This window comes from Anas acuta, chromosome 6, assembly GCF_963932015.1.
Source record: "Anas acuta chromosome 6, bAnaAcu1.1, whole genome shotgun sequence".
In the NCBI taxonomy this organism is placed as follows: domain Eukaryota; kingdom Metazoa; phylum Chordata; class Aves; order Anseriformes; family Anatidae; genus Anas; species Anas acuta.
In genome coordinates, this window is record NC_088984.1 from 19,692,421 (window position 1) to 19,714,936 (window position 22,516).

General features: G+C 40.3%; 1 protein-coding gene across 4 annotated transcripts in view; it reads left to right on the forward strand.

Moving 5' to 3' along the window:
* B3GALT1 (beta-1,3-galactosyltransferase 1) overlaps positions 1-22,516 on the forward strand; it is a 201,775-nt gene that overhangs the window by 173,351 nt on the left and 5,908 nt on the right. Inside the window, exon 3 of one of the 4 annotated variants that reach the window (XR_011097909.1) lies at positions 2,656-9,055. The exons of 2 other annotated variants lie outside the window; for them this stretch is intronic. The gene's annotated coding sequence lies outside the window, so the exon portion shown is untranslated. Of the gene's footprint in view, positions 1-2,655; positions 9,056-13,108; positions 20,617-22,516 lie in introns of those variants that run through there. One more of the 4 variants, XM_068686777.1, reaches the window with a different exon arrangement.

A 22,516-nucleotide genomic window follows, 5' to 3' on the forward strand; every position in this document is an offset into this window, starting at 1 on the left:
GGGACCCTTAAGGATCATCAAGTCCAACTCTTGACACCGCACAGGTCTACCCAAGTTCATCTTTTCCAGGAACAATGCTTTAAAATCCTCAAGTGATTTGATGTAATCTATTATTGGAATAACAACATGAGCATCATTAGAGAAGTATATTTCATGAAATTGAAAGGTTTAAAAAGCACAGCTACTGCACAGAATTTGTACTGCTTTATTTGGCAGTCTATGTTGTACAGCTGTCCCTAATAGGGTCATTTCTATAGCAAGTGTATGGTGGTTTGTACTTGAGGATGATACAAAGTTTGCAATAGCACTCCAAAAACATTCTGCATTATAAAATCACTCAGCAGAGTGATTTGCTTGCTATGTGAGGCGATTGGATAGTCTGTTCTGAAAAGCTCAATTTCACTTCTATTGAAATGCCTTGGCTTTCAAAGTGCTTAATCTTATTTTTTTTCTATGAAAGATGTGTCATCTGGTCTGTCATTAATGTTCTGGTGAAGGGTAAAACTTTTTTTCTCTTTCATCATCTTCATAAAGTTCACACAATCGTTTGTATCAAACTACCACAAATCCGGGATTCTAAGCATAAGCTTGACAACAGAAATATCAGTTCTCTGTGCAGACATGGCTAGGACACCTGCAAGTTAGGGAATGTTAAACAAATGTCCTATTACTTCTGTCCTACATGAAGGTTCATCAAATTAGTAGCCAGCAGCAACTAAAAACGATCAGTCTGGCTTTTAGCTGGTGACGTATCTCTCCTTGACCCACTGGCAGCAGCAAAACTTTCAGTGCTTCACTTCACAGGCTGAATAAGTGTCTAATATGGAGAGAAATTTTAGATCAAAATGAGAAATTTGAAATCAAATGCTCTAAATAACCAGTCAAGATATATTTGCACTAATAAGCATTCATGGACAATTATTTCTGTTGTTTATACCCTGTCAGTACTGCATAAAATATGATCCTATTAAATCGGGTTATATCCCTGAACTGGAAAGCTTAGACTAATGAAAACAAGCAAACAAAACCAACCTGCAACACAAAGCAAAGCAAGTTACATAAAACTAGAAATGGAGATAAAAATATGTAAGGTAGGAAGGATAATGAGAACTAATTAATGAATTTTCTAAGTAAGCTTCTTTTTGTAGGGAGAAGTAACACATTTGTGAGACAGTATTAAATAGCAGACAATAGGAACAGACATGGTTTTAGGTATGCAACACCAGCAAGGCCTGAAAAAGAAACCACAGATTTCAGGCTAAGGACAGCTTGCAAACAAATCTCTATCTTTAAATTAATTATGGTAATCACTTAAAATTTTTTGAAAGAAAAAAGCACCTTTGGAGAAGAAGGGAATGTCAGCAAAAAGGAAGATGATTAGCTCCTGTGGGATAAGCTCAACAGATAAGCAATTATTATCTTTGCAACACTGAAGGTGTCTTACAGAGAAAACTGCAATGTGCCTTAATTTTTTTTTTTTTAATATATCTATTGAATACATGATTTGTATCTAGGAATGATGAGAAATTGGTTTTCTAGGCTCATCTACCACGTAAGGATGAGGTTAGAGATTAATCTGTATTCTAATAACTATTCAGTCTTGTCTTTTCTCACATAATTGAACGAATTAACTCAGTGAAAAGGGTTGTTTCATTTTCTCTAAAGAGTTGTTCCAGGGATCTCTTATGTACTGGATGAAGTGTGTTTCACCATGGAAATCATGTGTATGTGAGCCAGGGATTCTTTGTGATAGTAAGCACTTTTTGTAGTGGTTTTGCATCTATTCCATGGCTAATGTCTGGTTAATATGGTAAACTGTGCTCTGTAAGAAGTTTTTGATGATGACAGTGGCAAGAAACAGTGGGCTGGTAGGTGGCAGGGAGACAGAGCTCTGGAAAAATGATTTCGCTGTATGATCTACTGTGAGGAGAAATTATAATTTGAATAGACTCAGCATCTAGTTAACTTCCCTGCTGTCTTATACCAACGTAAATATCAAACGAATTACATTCTTGTTAACAGACTTGCCTGAAACAGATTGGGTCAAAATGCAGAGATTTGTACACCACAAGCCACCCAAAATATATTTCCAGTTTTATTTTATTGCAGTTTTCTTCAAGGAACTTTTTAAAGGAAGTCTTCCCTGAGTCACAGATGTTCACTTCCTTTGATACAGAGATTTTTCCCCCCTCTAGTTTTGTTCTCTTAAAAAGAACAAATAGGTTTTTGGAACAAAAGAAAGCTGGGCAGTAGGTCTGCCACAATAAAGAAGGAGTGGAATGGAAGATAGAGCAAAGCATAAGAAATGGAACAATGAGCTTCCTGGAAATCAGCATCTCTTTCAAACCCCCACTAGTCACAGAAGCAGAGTTCAGAATGATTCCAATGGGAGTTGTGTCTGCATAAGGATAATGAGACCAGAAATGTCTTTGAATAAGAAATAGCCCAACTTTAAGATAATTACCTGACACCAGAACTTTTAAGAGTAAAATGAGACATTTTCTTTTGAAGTTTTAAAAGAATTCTAAATCTAAATCTATCAACTTCAGCAATGTTCTGCTTATTTTATTTTGAACCTTTGATATCACCAAACAAAAAACACTTCTGGTCAGAGTTGCTCAACAACTGAATTTGACTTAACATTTTTAAACATAGATATTTGAAGTCTGCATTCAAATTTCCACGTTTAATTGAGATGCATTTTAGAAGACTGGAGGAAAAATGATTCCCTGAAAGACAACTTGTCCTACAGAAACCTGAAGCAAGCAAGGTGATGAGGAGACCTTCATTCTCATTCCAGTGACCCTGATCCTCCTTGTCTGAGAATGCTGCCTGAGCAACAAATAATGGCAAGGGGCCCGTATCACAGTCCTGCATTGTAAGTGCTTGGAGATAGCATAAAAAAATCTGTATTCCTCCATTCAGTTTGGAAAAATATTCACAGCAATCTACAGCAATCTAACATATTACATAAAACACAAATGATTCTGTAGCCATAACACCAGAGGCTGAAGGAGACGGCATGCCCTGGTGTTGCAGCTTTTGGGAGGCTGGAGAATGCTGGAAAAGTTGTGCAAAGGACTTTGCATCCTACACGCACACGCATACACAAGTATGAATGCACTGACTAACTCACAGCAGAGGTCAGCTTCTGCTTGTACTGAGTCCATGTTTTTACAAACCTGGTACCCACACCTCACATAGGAAGCGAGTGCTGATATTTCCAAATAACTGCCTGTGATTTATGTTCTTCCATTAGGCTTCGATGTGTATGTGTGGTTTTGAGAACATTGTCCAGAACAGCTTTGCTAAAATATAAGACTTAATTATTTTCAATATTTAACAAGGTTATAAACTGAAAACAAACAAGCAAAATAAAATACCTTTTATAGGCTGTTGTTTTCTGTTTTGCTTTTTTTTCTTCAAGTGATTGGAAGCAACTGTTCGTTCCAAGTTCAGAAAAGACAGTCCCTCTAACAGTGCTAGAGAAATTTGGAGAGGGAACTTTTTGTATAAAATGGAAGGGCAGGAACCCTGGCGATGTGACTGACAATATGATCAGACCTTCAGCTTTACACAGTGTGTGCCTGCATCATCAGTGTTAGATCACCGACGCGGGTGATTTTCTGATAGACAAATAGCATTGTCATGAGAGCGTGCATTAGACTACTGCTGGGTACATTTCTTTTGATAACTTCAGCTGTAACCTTACCTCAGATCTTAATTTTAAAATCTGGAGCTGTCATTTGTCTGAGAGGTGTTTAGGCTTGCTTTAAAATCATTACACTTTTAATGCTAACCTGCTGGCACTAAGAAGCATTTGCAGTGAATGTTTTATTCAACAAGACTTAAGAGAGAGTTTTGTCAGATGTGCTTCCTGTCATCCTTTATTACATTAGATCTTTTGATATTTGAGCAGAAGACTTAGAAATAAAGATGAAGGTCAGTGAAATGGGAGGAATATAAAATTTCTTTCATTATTCCTGTTTTCATATTGTCCATCAAAACCACAGTTTGAAAATGTCAGATAACAAGGGTTTCATTTTTAATTGCTTAACTGTATCATACTACAATAACTTAATGACTATACAGAATATTTATCATGAGAAACAGGGATTACAGTCAGACAGTTCTCCTAGATTACTGATCATTATACAGGCAATTCAGGTCTAGTTATGCAGCTTGTGTGATTTGGTATTTTCAAAGGAGTGTTCCCATATATTAGAAAACAAAAGCAAATATTTAAAGGTTTAGAGTTCAGATGAGCATCTGAATTTTTGAGACTGCAAGTGAGCTGTAAATCTCAAGTGAACAGGCACTTTTTCTCGAGATATTCAGTGCTTACATTCCTACTCATGCACAGAAATCAAAAATAAGATATATTTAAGTATTTCGAACCTTTAAAATGTAATTTAAAAAAAAAAAACAAAACAAAACAAAACAAAACAAAAAAACTTTTCACATCTAAAGATATTCAGATCTGAATTTATATGGCTGTTGGAGTTCCATCCCTATCTAGATTCCGATCATTAATTTTCCCATCACTTTAAACAATATCCACATTAAATCAGATGCAGATTTTTAGATAAAGCCCCCCCCCCAAAAAAAAAAAAAATTGCACTGATTAACAGCTATTGCAACTATCTAATGAGTTATATTAGACTCTAGAAGTCTACTTTTACATCTGCCTCAACATCTCCATTACTAACACCATCCATCTTAAAGAGTCATTTCATCAGAAACAGACTTTTCCTTCCCAGTGCAGACTAGATGTAGCAGTTGATACAAAGGAGCTGTATGTGCAGTGGCTGCTCTAGCTTAATTGTCATTTGGGAGAATTTGAGTGTGACTTTATTCTGACTACTTTCTCTCATTTTTGTGCTGCAAACAAATCACGACAGAGAGCAAAGCACAAAACAGGGTGGACTTTTTATACAGGAGCATCAGAAGTCCACCATCAGGATTTTTACAATTTTGTTTGTGGTTTGAGGTCTTCTTATTTTTGACATTGTTCTAATGCAGAGTAAGGACTCTAAAGCCCTTATTTACTTTGAAAATAATGGTGTTCATATTAAAATGCTTGAGGACATGAAAATATTGACCTGGGTACAGCCCAGTTCCTTACTACCATTTGTTGTAAAGTTTAGCTGCTACCATAGTCCCAACAAATTAAGAAGACAGCATCTTGTCTAAAAAAGTATTTTATAGCAGTGACAGGCAGACATGCTGGATGTGGTGATGGGATGGAGGTGACAATGAAAATTTTAGAAGTAGCAATGGAGAAGAATGCATAGTTGTTGGTGAGTTGAAAAGTGCAGGTCCTCTTTGACTTAGCCACTGCTTATTTTAATATTTACAGGATACGATACCATATACAAGGAATATAAAATTCCCATCTGGTATTTGAAATCCCAGAAGCCTGAATGGCTCTTTAAATGGATCATATGTTAAAATTGGAATAGCCAGATGCTACATTCACAAAGTCAGTGTTCTGCGCCTTCTTAAAATCCAAGAGCTGCCACTGCTAAATCTGGTCTGTCAGTATCGAACCATTTATCAGCTAAACAGTATAACCTTTACCAGAGAAATAAAGCATTGTGTGATGTGAGATATAAACAGGCATGCACTGCCCAGGCCAATTATAGGCACAGGAGGCAGAAAACCAGGCATCGACAGGATTTTCAAAGGAATTTGGTAAATTAGCCTTTCCAGAGAAGACAGGCTGCACTTCTCACATTTGGAGTCTGTGGCCTCGCAATCACTGCTGGTAGGGAGCTGCACGTGTCCAGTAGTTAACTAGCCTTCCATCAGGCAACACCAGGGCCATAGTAAAAAGCTGCATTTCTTAGGACTATACCTAACATACCAGTCCAGGCTCTATTCAAAGCACATGCTGACAAAAATAACTAATATCAAAATAGGCCTGAAAACGTACTAGAAACTTACAGTGGAGACAATTCAGAAGTATTTAATACCATTCCGTGTGCCCTTAAGGGGAACACTAAGCAACCCAGAGCTTGCTTAGCTATAGCTAATATCCAAAGGCTCATCCCAGTAGAGAGGAAACAGAGATGATAGCATGCCAGCAGCACAAGAAGTTTGAGACGCAACTCATTTATAGCTTTAAATGTCAAGGCTGTATCTTGGAACTGTATCCATATGTGCACATGATCTTAGAGCTGAGAGAAGAACCAGCAGCAGAAAGGAAGAATCTCTCCTCAGCTAACCTCTGACAACATTGGTTGCGTAAATGCTATTTACGCAGCGAGGTCCAGACAGACTGTAATCAAAAAAAAAATCTCACAAAATCAAGAAGAAAGACAGCTACGGTCCTGGCCAAAAACCCTTTCATTAGCCTCTGAGCAAGCACTGCACTCTAAGCCGCATGCAAGCTCCGGGTCCATCTAGCGGATCTCAGCAATGAGATACCTGGGCTAGTTTTGTTCCCTGAAGGTCTTTTCCTATGCACTAAGATACAAACAGCTGCACTGTTTGGGCAAAGTCTTTGCTGTAACACTCAATTCAAGGTACATCTGTTAAGGGCAGATGAACAAAACTCCAGGTGATATTACCAGGCATCTATTGTAAACCTAAGAACTCCCCCCAGATGTGATGCCTGTAATTAAATATCCCATTTAGACAGAATGCAGAGCAGCAAATAAGCTGCATACTCAGTTTTAGCTGGCTGAGAGTACTTCTGCAATCACCTTGCTCTTGCTCATCAAGTCATTAAATTACTTAATATCCACTGGACATCAAGAAAAAGCATCCATCAGGCAGGAGCGCAGAAAGTGTATTATTAGGCTGCATGCAGTCACGATTAATATAAACACCTCATTGAGCACCTCTTGTACCATTCGTTGCCCTTGAAAGTTTAGGATTTTCCCAGGCTGTGAAACCCCCTGCAAAAAAAGTTTAGCTGCATGTCTGTGTGCTCTATCACTTCTAAAAGTGAGACACGGGAAAGGAACATCTGGTTTCATGGAGGCATGCCAAAACATAACGCTACCTGTGTTCACGTTGCTGCTACCCAAAACCTGTAGCAGCTAAAGTCATTGTTGACTTCTGCAATCTGGTCATGATTGTTGTGCTAAAACTGCTACACTGACTGGCCATTGAATTAAAGATGGAGAGGAACTCCACACGGTCATCCTTAACGCGCTTACCCTCTTCTCCCCTGCACTGCACTTTGAGGCCAAGCTGGGCAGCATGGTGGCACCAGCATTCACCACTGCTTCTGTGAAATGGGTGTCCTGCTTCGTAGCTTGTTGGATGAGAGGGGATATGCAAGCACTGCAATGGGAAACGAGGCACTGCCAAGCAGTCACGCTCCCGTTAAATTCAGTTGCATTTAGATGGCCAAATTTTGTATAAAACTTGTAATAAAGGGATAGTAGATGTGCTAATCAAAAGTATTTTTCCTAGGAAGAAAGAAATGATTGAAATAACAAACTACAGCAGGTTGTTACAGTCTTGTGGTCTTGACAAAGTTGTATTGAAACACAAAGTCATAGTGCTAATTTTTTTTCTTTCATTCCCTGGCATTTAATCTCAAATGTCAATAGTAAAGCTATAACAAAATGAATTTAATAGGCTGTGCAGGCACTCGAGATCAACTGCCAAATGGAAAAGAAAGGCAGAATTGAAATGCCCTGCTATATTACTTTTCTGCATGTATCAGAAAAAGTTACAGCTAAACAACTTCTGAAAAGTACTGCTACTGCAAAAGTAACTTCACTTCTGTGCACAGGTTTTCAGAGACTTAAAGATTGGTGCTCAGCACTCTGAACACTCCCTCATCCACACCTCCATTTCCCCCTGGGTGCAGTGGGATTTCTTGGGTGGGAAGGACTAGCAGAGACCCCATCCCCCCGTCACTTTATTCTTGTGGCACTGGCACATTTTGGCTTGGTGAGATACAGCCTGTGGGAGGGAGACGGGAGGAAGGGAGCACAGAGATGACTTTGCTACATCCAGGTCTCATCTCTGACCTCATGCTGCAGCTGCACGCAGCCAGCCCTGCTGTAAGAAGTCTGCCTGGGGGTGTCCTCACCAGCAAACCTCACCCAGGAAGCAGAGGAAGCACCGTCCTCCCCTCCCACCAAAGCTGCATCATCATTTGGCAAAGAATGAAAGGTTCAGGATGAGAGAGAATGTGTTTGATAGTTTTACCCAGTGGTGATGACACCAGCAGAGATGATTTAATTGTTCTAGTACCTATTTTTCGGAGTGGTTTCCTATGAGGACTGTAAAATGCATAATCCATCCTATGGAAGATTGCCCATTCCCTCTGAAGGGCAGTTATTAAGCAGCAGATGCCTGGGGGCACTGTTCTGTGATAGGGGCCTGCTTTATGAATGGTATTTGAGGCTACAGATGTCAGCTGTATAAAGACAATTCTCTGCAGTCTCTCTCTCCCTCCAGAACTTGAACTGCTGGAGTGTGCTGAAATTTTAAGACTTTCTTTGGTGTCTCCAGAGGTGTACAGGGAGAGGGTAGATGTCTTAGAATACAAAATCTTGTGCTGCAGTCTCCAGCTTTGTGATCCAAAGCAAACTTTTTTGTCTTCCTTTTTATTTTATCTACAGGGGTGGCTGACAAATGACCTACCTTTCAATTCAATATATCCGCTTTTAGAAACTTGCAGTTTTGTTCCTGTCACCGCTGGTTTCATCATTCCTCAAATTAAAAGATGATATGTCTAAACTTTTAGTTACTTGACCAAGGCAACTGAGAAATCATTTTTCACATATGATACAATCTGATGGCTTTTCTTCCATATGTGTCAGATAGAGCCATAATTTACAGGTTGTTTCCTGCCAGCAAAGATAATAATTTGGTGTTGTCTGAGGCAGAAAATCCTTTTGGTGGTCCTAAAACAGCATATAGGGAACCTAAAAAATGTTTGTATATTTTGTCTGTTCTCATATCACTGAGATGTTGGAAAGCTCATCTCTGCTCCTTCCAGACATCCTAAATTAGTAAGCCTACTGTCATTTAGATTGTTAGACACTCTAAAAAACAGTTCTTGTTGTTTTGGAGGATGTTTGCCATTTTTTTGCTCATGGCAAAGTAATATTCTTACATGTGTTTTCCATACAAGTTGTCATTTTGAAATATCTAAAAAATATTATATGATATTGAACATCCTGCTCTGTCCTTCTACATGGCAAGGACATTTGTAGTAGTCTATTAAAAAGACACTATCACCATCCTAAAATTGCTTTTATTGTCATAAATTCAGTACACTAATTTCAAGTCACCACCATTGTGTCTGGCTAGTCCCTGCAACAAAATGTGTTTATGTTGAACAAGTTAAAGCTGGAAGATGAGTGAGATGATTGACCTGAGCCAACATTATTATTATTATTATTATTATTATTATTATTATTATTATTATTATTATTATTATTATTATTATTATTATTTACCTCTGAACCTCTTCATACTGGAAGCTTTTTAGATAACAGTGAATACATTGGGTATATATGCCACTCCTAGGGAATAACTTTTTTCCATAGATGTGTTTAATCATTCTCCAAAACCTCAGAATGAGAAGGTGAATCATTCTGCCATTTTGTTACAAGAGAAGGTGCAGTATATACCAAGTTTAGTTTGAAGACAAGTGTCAACAGGAAGAAGACTCAAGAATCCAGTGAAAAACTACTCACTCTCTAATTAGAAAATCTGGTGATCTATCCTACCTCACTTTTATCACTATTTATTATATACCTTCATTTAGATGCAAGAAGTTATTTTTTAGTTTCCTGGGAAATCTCAAAGCCAAAATGGTTTTTCAAAAGGTAATAAATGACTTAATTGCAACCACGGAAGTAAATTGTACACTAGAGAAAAATCATAGGCAAATCCAAAGCCAAACCAAAGCCGACCTGAGGAATGTAGTGACAGCTTTGAGGTACAGAACTAAAAAGGATCAGCTGCATATTGGCTCTTACCATCCTAATGGTGGACACTTTGACCAATATTTGGAGTGAAAACATACCAAATTTCATCACTCTCAAAACATTTGGATGGAGCTTGTTAATACAGTTGGCCTGATGACAGAGGCTTGACCCTACGAGCGAGAAGTGCAAGGACCTGATGAGAGTGATTGATATGCTATCTTCAAAACTGTGCCTTGGGATTTCATTTTGCCACAATATTATATAACCCTTGGCAAGTGACGAGCAGTCTATCCCTCGTTACACCATCTGGAGGAAAAAACAACGGCAAAAAAGCCCTGACATACACATTCTGTTTTGGCAAAGGCACGTGTGGGAGAATTGCCTACCTGAGCCAAGAGCTGTCTTCTGCTTCTAAAAAGAATCTGGCTGATTCAGAAGCTTGTGACAGCCCCTCACCGTGTTTTCATTTTACAACAAAATCAGAATATCACATCGATCTTTCAAGTAGCGGCACATTCTCAAACACTGTACTATTCATGCCCTTTAAAACTGCTATATGCATGAACAGGTTTCCTTTTAAAATCCAATTATGTTTAAGTTCTGAATTGATCTCAGGAGAGTCAAGGGATATAAGGAATCATTAGATATTGTGAAAACAAATTTTAAAAAAATCAAAAAAGGATGTGTTTTTGTTTGTTGGTTTTTGTTTGTTTGTTTGTTTTTTTAAATCTCAAATACTTGAATTGATTTCCAAAACATCCCAGCCATCTCTGAAAGTTAAACCTAAATATTTAAAAGGCAAGCAAAGGCTTTTTGTTTCATTATTTGTTTTCAACTGATGCAAGAATAGAGGAGCCATTTGTATGGTCTTATTCTGGTGGAAAGAAACCTTGGGGATACTGCTATAGTCTCACGTACAAAAAGGGGATCGCTCAGCCCTCTCACAATCATTTAAGGCAGGAGTGAGGCCATAAAAAAGGGATCTGCCCTGCTTTGCCCCGGCCTCTTGCTTCAGTCCCTTAGCTGTGTTGATCCAGGCTTTTGCACAGCTGGGAGGCAAATCTGACTGGGGAATAGATCTGACTAAAAATAATCATTGACTGTTAACGTGGACGTTTCTGTGGCAGTGATGGCTTACACACACAAACGGTGGCTCTAATTTCCCAGGTGCAGACACAAAGAACCATATCCCAGCTTGCTCTAATGCAGCACTCAGCCACTGAAGCACCCTTCTCCAAAGAGAGGAGGTTTCTCTCTTCACTTACAGCTGAGAAGAAGCAAAGCAATCCTGTCCCCTCACTGCCCCTGCCCACACGTGAGGACTGTCACTTCCCCCCATCACCAAGAGGTGCCTGTTCCCTGAAGGGCTGTGGCCAGGCTGCCAGAAGGCCTTGGCCTGGCTGCTGCAGGGTTGTGGCCTGCCCACAGGAGGGCCATGACCTGGCCGTCAGAGGACCATTGCCCAGCTGCTAGAGGGCCACGGCCTGGCCATTGGAGTGCCATGGCTTGGCTGCCAGAGGGCCGTGGCCCAGCCAAGGTGCAGGATGTCCCCATGGGCAGTGTGGGCTACCCCACGTCCCGAGGGTGGACAGCCTGGCCCTGCCATGCAACCCACAACACCCTCTGACCCCTTGCAGCTGCTCCACAACTCTTCCATCAGCAAATTTGTGCAGCCAAGCTTTAACCTGGACAAAAATAATAAGGAGGGTATAAACTTTAGGCAGCACTCTTGTAAATATCTATGTTGTCATATGTGAATGAACAAATTAAACCCCTTTTCTGCAGGAGGTAGGTGTGGCAAGGGGTAGAGAGAGAGGGAAGACAATCAGGAATAGGGGTTAAGAAAAGTTAAAGAAATAAAAATAAAAATAATTTAAAAAAGCAGATAATCTTGGAAAGATATTTGACCTTTATTTGATCCAGCCAGTGCATGAGGGGAAGAGTGGGTATGGAATTATTTTCCCAAATTCATGTGTGTTTTTCACAGAATGAATTAATGCCTCATTGAAAAGGTGATTTGCAGTTGGCATTTAAGGCAGCCTTACTGCCTGGCTTTGGAATTATTCCCATTGTTGTTCACACAAAGGGAAAATAAACTCAACCACTTGGCTTCCTTTTCCCTGAAATGTATGTCTAAGATCGCAGCTTAGAAAAGAAACTAAATGGCAGATGGCAACATCTCTGCAAAGTATGTGCACACTGAGCTATACAGGCTGGCAAATTAATTTGTTCAAAGAAAATGACAGAGAAAGAGAGAGCTTTTCTTAGAGTGTGAAGGAATGATAAAAAAATTGAAGCTCTCTTTAGAAAGTCTTGGGCAGCTCTTTGACTATATGTATTGTTACCACATAATCAAGAGAAAATATCAATAAATTATTTACTTTTACTTTTGCTGTGAGGCATTACTCTTCATTGCAGTGGTAGCAAGAAATGCTTCTAGAGAATCATGTGAAGTTGTGTGTACTGAGGTTGTCTGCCTTTCCCTCACCTTGAGCCACACTGCATGGGGGGCTTCACAGCATGTACCCAGGCATGGGTCGGGCAGATATCCCCTGCAGCCCTTACCCATCTCTGAGGGAGAGCGCCAGGAAACCAGTTCTTTTCTCCCTCACAGCAGGGCAAAGGGGTACTGAGGTTTGCATCACTCCTCGTGATCCCTGGCTTTTTCAGTATGAGCAGAGTGCATCAGTGTGCACCTTCCCGCTCACTAGACAGAAATAAAGCACCAGAGGATCACTGGCTGTGTCTTCTGATAGACTCCCCAAGAAGTGTTTGGCCACACAGCAAAGCTGCGTCTCTCCCCTGGCCCAAGTGATCCCACAGCAGTTGGCCCAACAGCTGCTTTATTGCATTTCATATCATTTTTGCTTCATGCTGCCTTTGGTATCAGAATAACTAGAAAATAAATCAAACCACAGATTACAGAGTGCTTTAAAATCTCTTTTGTTCAAGAGATATCTCAGATTAAAGTAATGCTTAGAGGAGACTGCCAAAAGTGAAGGAAGCATTTGAGACATTGAGGGAGACCTGTACAGAGTTCAAACATGCTCAGGAGAATCCCTGTTGTTTCTAGTGATGATACGAAACAAACACCTATCTCCAGAGAAGGTCTGAGGTCATGTTGTTTATATAGCAATCTCTTCTGATTCCACTCAAAGACCCAAACCCCCAAAGTTTGGAAAATGAACAAAAGGAAGGTTTAATCTTATGCTGCTTCTATAAGAAAGAGTGTCCCAGCAGAACGTCTCTCTGTGAAACAGCTCTATTTTCTTACAACCCTGAGGTGTATATCAAGATTTTGGACCCTAAACTTGCTTGGCAGATTTTATTACTGTGTTACCTGCCTCCTTGGGGTATACAGCTTCTCGGTGAGCTTGTGTTTGTAAAGCTCTAGAAGGTTCATAGATGGAGAACTAAGAGAAGCAATCTTTATCTTTACACTGTGTCCATGTACCTTCTTTCTCCTTAAGACCTGGCCTTCAATACGCAGGTAACTAAGGTATGATATGGTTCCCCTTGGGCACAGTGACAGAACATATTTCCTATTTATTGCTTCACAGAGTTGATTTCTATCAGTAGTGCAATACATTTGTACTGAAGCAGAAGCCAACACATCCCAAAGAAAAACACACCGTAGAAAGAGAATTGAGTCTGCTGAGCTGCATGGACATGAAGGCAGGCACCCATCCCCTGGGCTAGGGACACCACCGGTGCAACGCACCACAGCAGGGCCCTGAGCGATGCTGCACACACGCTGCTGTGAGATCTCTGGGGCAGCACCGTAACCACAGGCTTTACCCACACCACAGTGGAGTCTAGGTAAGTGTCAAGCTGCGAGGAAGAAGACTGCTTTCCCTGCTTTTCAACTCTGAATGTGCTTGAGGCACTTCATATAAGGCTGCTTTGCATATGTTTTGAGAAATCCTTCAATATAGACAATGAGTCTCCATTTACACCTATATCAGCCCACTAGGGACCACGTGGTTACAGGTGGAGAAGCCAACTGGAGAGTCTCCAATTATCCTGAGTTGCAATTGCAATGGTTACACTTCCATAGTCACAAGACAAAAAAAAAAATAAGGCAAGGTGTGCTGGCAGCATAATGAGCCCCCAGAAACGGGCCCTGCTACACTTAGGGAAAGAAAGACAAATACACATGCACTCACATTAGGAAAAACTGCTCGGCTATTTTCCTAGTTACCAGTCCTGGCAAATACCCCTAATTAGGAAGGCTCACAGACAAAAGATGTAAGAAACCAGAGCTAGTATTGCTGACTACTCATGCTGGTCTTCGGGATTTGAAATTTATGCTCCCCGGTGAAAACTTTGACAGTGTATATGAATAACATCTCTAATGACATAAGTGATAAAAGTGAGTTGAAATAGGGTTTCAGATGTACTCTTTACCAGAATACAGGTCTTCCAGCAGCCTTATTAGACACCCCAGGTGATCAGCCACATTCCATCCAGCCGGGAGGCAGAGTTATTAACTGAGAAATTCTCACAAAATGTTCCTCAATAACAGTTTGTGAGAAAACTTCCTCAATTTTTGCCTACAACAACTCTCACAGGCCTCAGGTTAAATTCTGATCTGATCACAAACAGAAGAGCTGTTGACTGGCTGCTTTCTCCAGAGACACCTGAGTTTCTTTCACTGAGACTAACAGACAGTGTTTGCAACTTTCACAGCGGGAATGAAATGGAAGAAAAAAAGACAGTCTTTGGGGGAAGAGGATGACTATGTGAGCATCTATGTAAGCTATAAGCATCACTGATACCCCAGGATGGATTTACAGTTTAGCTGAGAAGGAAGCAACTCACTTATGATCCCCAGCAGTATTGTCAAACTCCTCTCACTTGGAGACACAATTTCTTGATCTTTTGAAATATCTTGGTCAAGTGAGGACAAGTTTACTCTTTTAGATTCACAAGGATATGTATTTACCCATTTACTTCAGCATCAACTCCTTCATTTGATTTACCCAAAAATCTTCAGTTGCTAAGAGCCCATTTTTAAATCCTTGCCACAAGAGACAGCCTCTTGTGCTGAGTGAATGTTCTGTAAATGTGCAAGTATAAAGTCATATAATGGTCCTTTCAGCAGTAAGCTTCTGGAACCTAAATACTGACAAATTGACTGGGGTCACATCTGTTAAATGCTCCATATGTGCTGGTTGAAAGAGCCTGACACTACCTTCCTCTCAAATGTTAGTAGTTTGGCGAAAACACTCTTTTGCAGCTCGGTTCAATTCCCAGTAAAAGCAGTTTTTCATTTATTGCATTTATTTTTTAAGTTTGACCAAACCCCATCTGCCATTTAGTTATGACTGAAAAGAAACATACTTCCAGTCTCCTTCTACATGCAGGCAGATACAGGCAGCAGCGGTGGGTGCTGGCCTCAGCTGGACTGAGCTACCCCAGGCAGGCCAGAGAGCTCCTGCCCCAGTGGTGGGTGCACAGCAAATCACCCCTCCACGCACTCATGGCCAAGCCAGCAAAATGCCATTCCCCCAATGGAAAGAGGAGGCAAACCGCACTTTTCCCTGTGCCTTCTCTGCCAAGTAATTTGCATCTGTCCGGCAGGCACAGCCAGCCCTGCCAGCCCTCAGCACTGCAGGTGGGAAGGGAGCAGGGCAGCACCCTGGGGACAGAAAGCTGTGCCTGGGAAAGTGCTCCAAAAACTGGGGAATCTCAGCCATCACTGGGGAATCTCAGCCATCACTAACCAATCACCACACCCCCAAAGAGTGTATGTCGAGGAAATATTTTTCATGTGTTGGAGAATTAGTCATCTAGCTGAAGTATGCCCCATCTTTTCCAGGTCAGTGACAAAACTCCTTAGTTTATATATTTACTGTTTATGTTACAGCTCTGTGAGAGACTGGCAGGTGGGATTTTGAAAGAAAGATCTTGCCTTAAATGGATCACAGCTACTTCACCAAGGGAATTAGAAGCTTCAATCATACAATCATAGAATCTCCCGAGTTGGAAGGGACCCACAAGGACCAGCGAGTCCAACTCCTGGCTCCGCACAGTCAAGCCTGATGTATAAAAAACTCTGGGACCTTCTTGACACAACAAATATTTCTAGAGAAAAGAAAATAAGTGCCCACATGGCCACAGCCACAGAGTCACCACATCCAACAATGTCCTTGGACATCTTATACAATAAAAAGCTGTAGCTAGCTATTTTGCAATCACCCAAACTCACTTTTTGCAAAAAGTTTCTAGTCTCATTGTTGTGGAAAAAATGAGAAATTAAGTGAATTTAAGCAATTTTTTAGCCTTTAAAAATACCTCTGATTTTGAGCAACCATATTTTTGGGTTTAGGAATACACTTTGCTCCCTTTCTGGGACAAGAAAACAACCATCTCATAGACTGCACCAATCCCAAGATGATGAAACAGCTATAAGGCATCTTTCTTGAAGAAGAACATATGATTTTTGAATCTACCACTTGCAGAGTTTGTCCACTAAGGCTTTGCACTGAGGCCTGGACATGCCCATCGAAACTCTGGCCTTAGTACAGATGGAACATGCCCTCTATGTATCACTTGGAAGAGACATACTTACACTCACGTTATACCTTTTAATATCTTCAAGATAAATACTGAAATAATGTTTGTAGTCTCCAGAAATCAATGTCCTCCTAAAAAATAAGTCCAGGAATAGCTTCAGATTACAAGATTTGTCTCTCTTCTCAATTTGTTACAACAAATATAGTCACTGTACATATACAACTGAGATAGGGAAGAATCCCTTCAGTAAATGTCTATCAATAATAGCTACACTCGGAGATTATAAATACAGATTTATATATAACAATAACCAATGTTTGGAGCCTGAGCTGTTCCCAGTTTTGATTAGGTTAAAAAGCAAAGTTCCTATGCATCACAGCAGATACCTGAATGAGCAGGTTCAAAACCCTTTTAGAACTTTTCCCAGTAAATCCAAAAGTTGCAATTTGTATTTTTCCTCCAATGCTCTCCGGATAGGACAAGAGCTATGAGAAACAGATTCATAATCCAGTTCAATGAGTTACCATCACCACAGACCTTGTAAGTGTGATTTCAGGTGTTCCAGTTTTCACCTAATTGTTACTCCTCCTGTTTGTGACAAAGATTAATTAAGAATGGCTGTACTGCTGTGGTAGGCACCTATATAATCACAGCCATTGTCATCTGTTCTTAGTGTCATAATGCAAACCACCACATCACAGACATCACCGTGAAAACTAAGGAAATGAAATAGTGAAATTTAAGAAGGTTAAGACATGAACAGCAGTATATTTGATTTCAAACACATTACCTGAATGTAATTTAACCTATTGACTTTGGTAATGAATTATGTAAAATTGTTTCATGACTAATAGATATTTTGTTAAAGCTGTTCTCTAAAGGCTTTCCCCTTCAGAGGGGGGAAGAAAAAGAAAAAAATTCAAAGTCCTATTTTTCATCCTAAACTTCCATTAGATGAAAAATATTGTAACTGATTTGGTGGTGACATGAGCTAAGGAACCTTGCTGTGAGATTTCACAATAGAGCACAGCACAATAGCTAAAGAAAATGATGGTTGTGGCTATGGTAACCCAAAATGAAATATGTTATTTGCATCGGTTTATAACCATACTGGGATGCAATTTACACGTTACTGCTGTAACAGGACATGATTGATGTAATCACAAATGACCTATCACAACATGAAGTCACAAAGTGTTTTTCAAAATTGTTTCTGAAAAGCATTCATGGGAAAAAAAGTGCATGACACTTGACATCTCCTGGGCAACTTAAAAAAAAAAAAAAAAGAAAAAAAAAGAAAATAAGAAGCAAAAAAGAAGAAAGACTGTAAAATCATTCTGCTATTTCCATTCAAGCTATTTATTTCTTTTCTCTCCCTTTAGCTAGTGATAACAATATTTGCCTAAAATGCCTACTAATCGGTACATTCCCAATTCTAATATTATTTTAAATTCAGTAAAATCTAGCTGTTAAGCATCTACATTAATATCTGACCAAGCGTAACCAAGTTTGCTAAAATTCAGAAACCCACCCACCCTACCACTGGTCCCCAGGGTGGGGCCTGCCCTTTTATCTCCTAGAGCACGGGTCAGCTCTGCGATACCACAGCTGGAGATGTGGGGGCCTACGCTGTCACAAACACACGATGACTGTGGTTAAGAGAGATGTTTAACAAAAAATAAGAACCACGAAACAGCAACAGGGTTACTGAAAATGTAATGTTGAGACATGTCAAACAAGATTAAAAAAATACTTGCATTTCCTACAACACTTTTAAGAAACGATAATTTTCTTCTCTTTAGCAAACCAACTGTGAACATTTTGCTCACATGAAATACCCAAACCCAGACAGTCTGTGTCTGAATCTCGCTCTCTGAGCGAGCCTGAATCTCTATCTATCACTACTTCCTCCTCCACCACCAGCACTGGGGGTTCTCCAAGGCCGGTTTTATCCAGTCAAGTTTATCAGTAAGAAAATGCAGGTACAGAACCCCCCACAGCCACACCTGGTGCAGGCTTTTCTTATCACCCCGAGAGAGGACAGCCGCTCCCAAGTCATGCTGAGGCTGATTACCATCACCTAACTCTCAGAGGAGCTCTCTCTGCCTATCAAAGTCACCAAAAGGTCTGGGAATGACCTAGTAGCTCTCAAGCCTCTCCCTGCTCAAAGCTGCAAAACTTGGATGGGATGGTATAGCTTCAAATCTCCTGAGGTACCATCCAAGCCAGAGCAAAAGGCTGCTCAAATCAACACTGACTTTCCACCTAAGGACATCACCAGCCAAGAAATCATCTCTTATGCCAAGCTCAGGTTTCCTAACCAATAACTTGTCCCAGTCCCCTCAGTCATGGCAGGTCTGATGTTGGTGTGGATCCAAATATTCCTAAATATTTCTTCCAACAGTTTGATCTTCTGTGATTCAAAACTACATTCACAGCTTAGTCATGGTGGAAACGGTTAATTTTCTAACTTGTAAGTTATTCGATTTTGAAAAAATAGGTGGATAATTCTTTCTTAAGAACAAGAAATGCAAAGCAAAGCAAATATAGTTTAATTGTCTTACGTAAGCTGTCTCAGCAGTCCTTAGGAAAAAAAAAAAAAAAGAAAAAAAATCTTATTTTTATAGACATTTTCACGTTTTCACTGAAAACATATAAAGTTGAAAATACAGAGTAGTCACCCATAAGTGGACTCATTTTCAGTTTGAATAACCTACAACTGGTAAAAGACAGCAATAGTTCTTCAAAGTTTGGGGAAGTTTCAGTAGCATGGGAACATTTGCTGCAAATTTTAACCAGAACTTGCATTTTTCTATCTAAGATTTAGAACCTTTTCATAAAATTCCCTAATCCCCAGTCTTTCTTACTTTTCACTGGTATTAAGAATACTTAGTAAATGTTGAAAAATAATTTATAAATCCCAAACTTATTTCCAGAGATCAATTCTTCCTCTCAGTGTTGGAACACAGCATAAAACTTTTGCAAATCAGCATTCATGCAAAGAGAACTGTTAGCATGAAAGGATCACTCGTGCAAATACTTGCTCTTACATTCAGTTTCTGCCCTGGGCAAAGTCCATCATCAATGTTTCTGTGAGCAAGGAACGATTCTCCATGTACAAATGGCATATCTTAAAACATGGCCTGATTTTCAGAAAATGCTTGAAGGCACAGAAGGGAAGTGAGCCTTCTTTTAGCATATGACAGCTGGGACCTCCCAAAGTGGAAGCATTGATTTTCCTAAAAAACGTGGACCTGAAATGAACGCTTGCACTTTCCTCCCGCAGGCAGAGACTTTGGCTTCTACTTTTATTACAGTCCCTTTCCACATATATTCTAGAAAGGTCTTCCTTTGCAGCTTTGATTTAGTTTCAGGCCCATTTCACTAGGGCACAGCAAAAGGATTTGGAGTATTTGAGAAACCTTCAAATGAAGTTGCTAGAGAAGAGCTCGCAATCTCCTGCTAAATCACCTATGCCATCTGTCCAGAATTTCCTCAAGAAATTACTACGAAAACATACAGCCAAGATCATAACGGTGTCCCCAGATTCCTTTGTAGATGTGTTCTTAATGTTCAGGGTAATTATCTTCTCAACAAGACTCAACAATAATCACAGACTTTTCCTTAGGTAATTTAAGGATTTCATAAATGGTGAAGACATTTCAGTGTCTTGGTCTATATACAGATGAAAGCCATGATTATAGAAAACTTACAAAAATCTCCCTTCAGGGAAAACGAGGAGAGTTTGCTACATTTACTAAATAATGTAGTGGCTGCATTCCCTCCTTTTTTTTCAAGGAAAGTAATAGGTCCATTTTGGCAGAGATGCACAGTGTTAATTTGACTCGGTCGTGCTCTGCCTGGCAGGCTCGCGGGTGCCAGGACGAGCAGCTGCTGCCTCCCTGGGCTTTGCACCCGGGGTCTGCCCACAGCTCAGCATCCTGACTGCCTCCCTCAGCACCTATCTTCTGCCTCAGTAGCAGCTCGCGATACGGTATGGATCACAGCTACAGCAACATGCCAGGCCTGAAGAACTGTGGTTTCTGTCATACTCCTCCACCACGATCTGGTTATGTTGATCCAGTCATGCTTACATACAATGACTGACCTGGGCATTCTTGAAAGAGAAAAGACCGGCAACCTCTGATCAGAAATGGCCGTGTTCTGACACATGGGCACAGTCCTGCAGCTGGTGAGTGGCATTTGCTGAACTCCTTTTACGTCTGCCTGAAAATTACCCATGAACAGTTAGCAAGATTCTCAAATGTGCTCATTAGCTAGAGGATTATTCTCCATGTGCAGTCAGCTTGTAAAAGGTTTGCTGCGAATAGTTGCAGTCTCTATCAGGACAATTACTTACAGAAGTTACACAGTGCTGCTTCTGGGCTGCAGCCGGATGACTCCTCTGGCTTGCACAGCAAGAGCTGTGAATAGCAAAATTAAGCACACGACTTCGAGTCACAGGATGGAAACATGATGCTAAACATTTGCTTTTCACAATCATCTACCATAGCAAAGCTTGAGACTTCTCTCACTAATAGCATGGCAATCAGATTTGTTTCAAGAGACAGAAGTCCAAGGACCAGCATAAGAAATGTTCATTCTGGACAACTGGTATCTGTAGATCTCATAATTGACCAGGAACTTTCCCTAGAATAGCTTGAAATCTTTCATTGAAATGTTCTAAGACTTTTGTTACCTCTAATCTTTTCACAGCACAGATTGGACATCACAGCCATGACATTACAGGACTAAAAAGCTATTTTATATAATTTTGCAGTGTGTAAGATACACTGGCTACAGTCTCCATTTCCCTCAGTTACCTGCACAGTACTCATGGTAATGAATGCAGCTGCCTTTATTAGAGAAGAGATTCTGAAAAATATACACATTTAGAGAACGCAATATATGGTTTCCTAAAATAATGTACCATATGCAGAATATTAGCAGCATTAAGGTTTCACAAATACTTGAGTCCTTTAAATGCATTGACCCACAAAGCCCACACTCCATATCTCAAATCCATGGTGGCTGAATTTCTTAATTAACACAGCCTTCTAGATATTAAACTAATTGCTCTCTTTTTGTTATGTTGCGGCATTTCACACTTGGTCATTTTCCCCAGTGAGGTTTCCAGTGTGGATGGTTGTCAGAGATTCACAATGAAGCCAGAAAAAAGCTGCAGATCAAGGGTGTGCTTTGCCTTTCTCAGAACTGTGTCCCAGTGCATCCAGTGGGTTGCTACAACAGGACACAGTTGCTCTCCAAGCATTAAAGTGGCATTTGTGTATATATTTGTCATGGCTATGTTTATTTACGAGGGCATATGTGGGTGCTGAGGTCATTGTGTTCCACAGCCTAACAGGACAGTTAAAAGCCTCACTTAAAAATACTGCTCCCAAACGTTTAACACTACTGATTAATGGGAAAAGATCACAAATCCCAAGTTCTGCGGCAAGTAGCAAAGGAGATGACAGATAATGTCTGCCTCATTAAATTGCCTGGGTTATAGGGCAAAACCTACTGACACTGAAAAACCTCTGCAACAAGCCACAAATTCATTTTCCTATTTTGAGGAAAGGGGAGAGGGGCATGTGGGTTCCGGTCATTAAACAGCTGACCTTGGATCTAATGAGGAGCAGGGCTGGCAGGACAGTGCCAGCCGTAAGGATCTATCAGCCTTCGTGGGAGATTATATGTATATATTTCTCAAATGTTAGATTGTTTCTCTCGTTTTCACACCTCAGTGTGGATAGAGGCATGGGATGACAGCCTGAAAGCCTGCCCAGCTGGGGCTGTCAGTCTGAAAGCCAAGTGACCCATCGCCTTGCAGGGGACCCTGCTCCAGGCACCTCCAGGCCATGCTCTCATCTGCTTTTATTTAGGAGGAAGAGACCATAAATACCTAATACATGGGAGGCGTGGGCTTCCTAACAGCATTTTGGTTTAATCCAACCAGGCTGCAGTAGCATGGAACCAGAAAGGACATTTCTAAGAGAGGGCTTCTATCATTTTACCTGAATCCCCATATGCATTGTACTATCCAAAGTAAATGTTTAGTATTTCAAAGACTTCTGTAACTCATCTGTTGC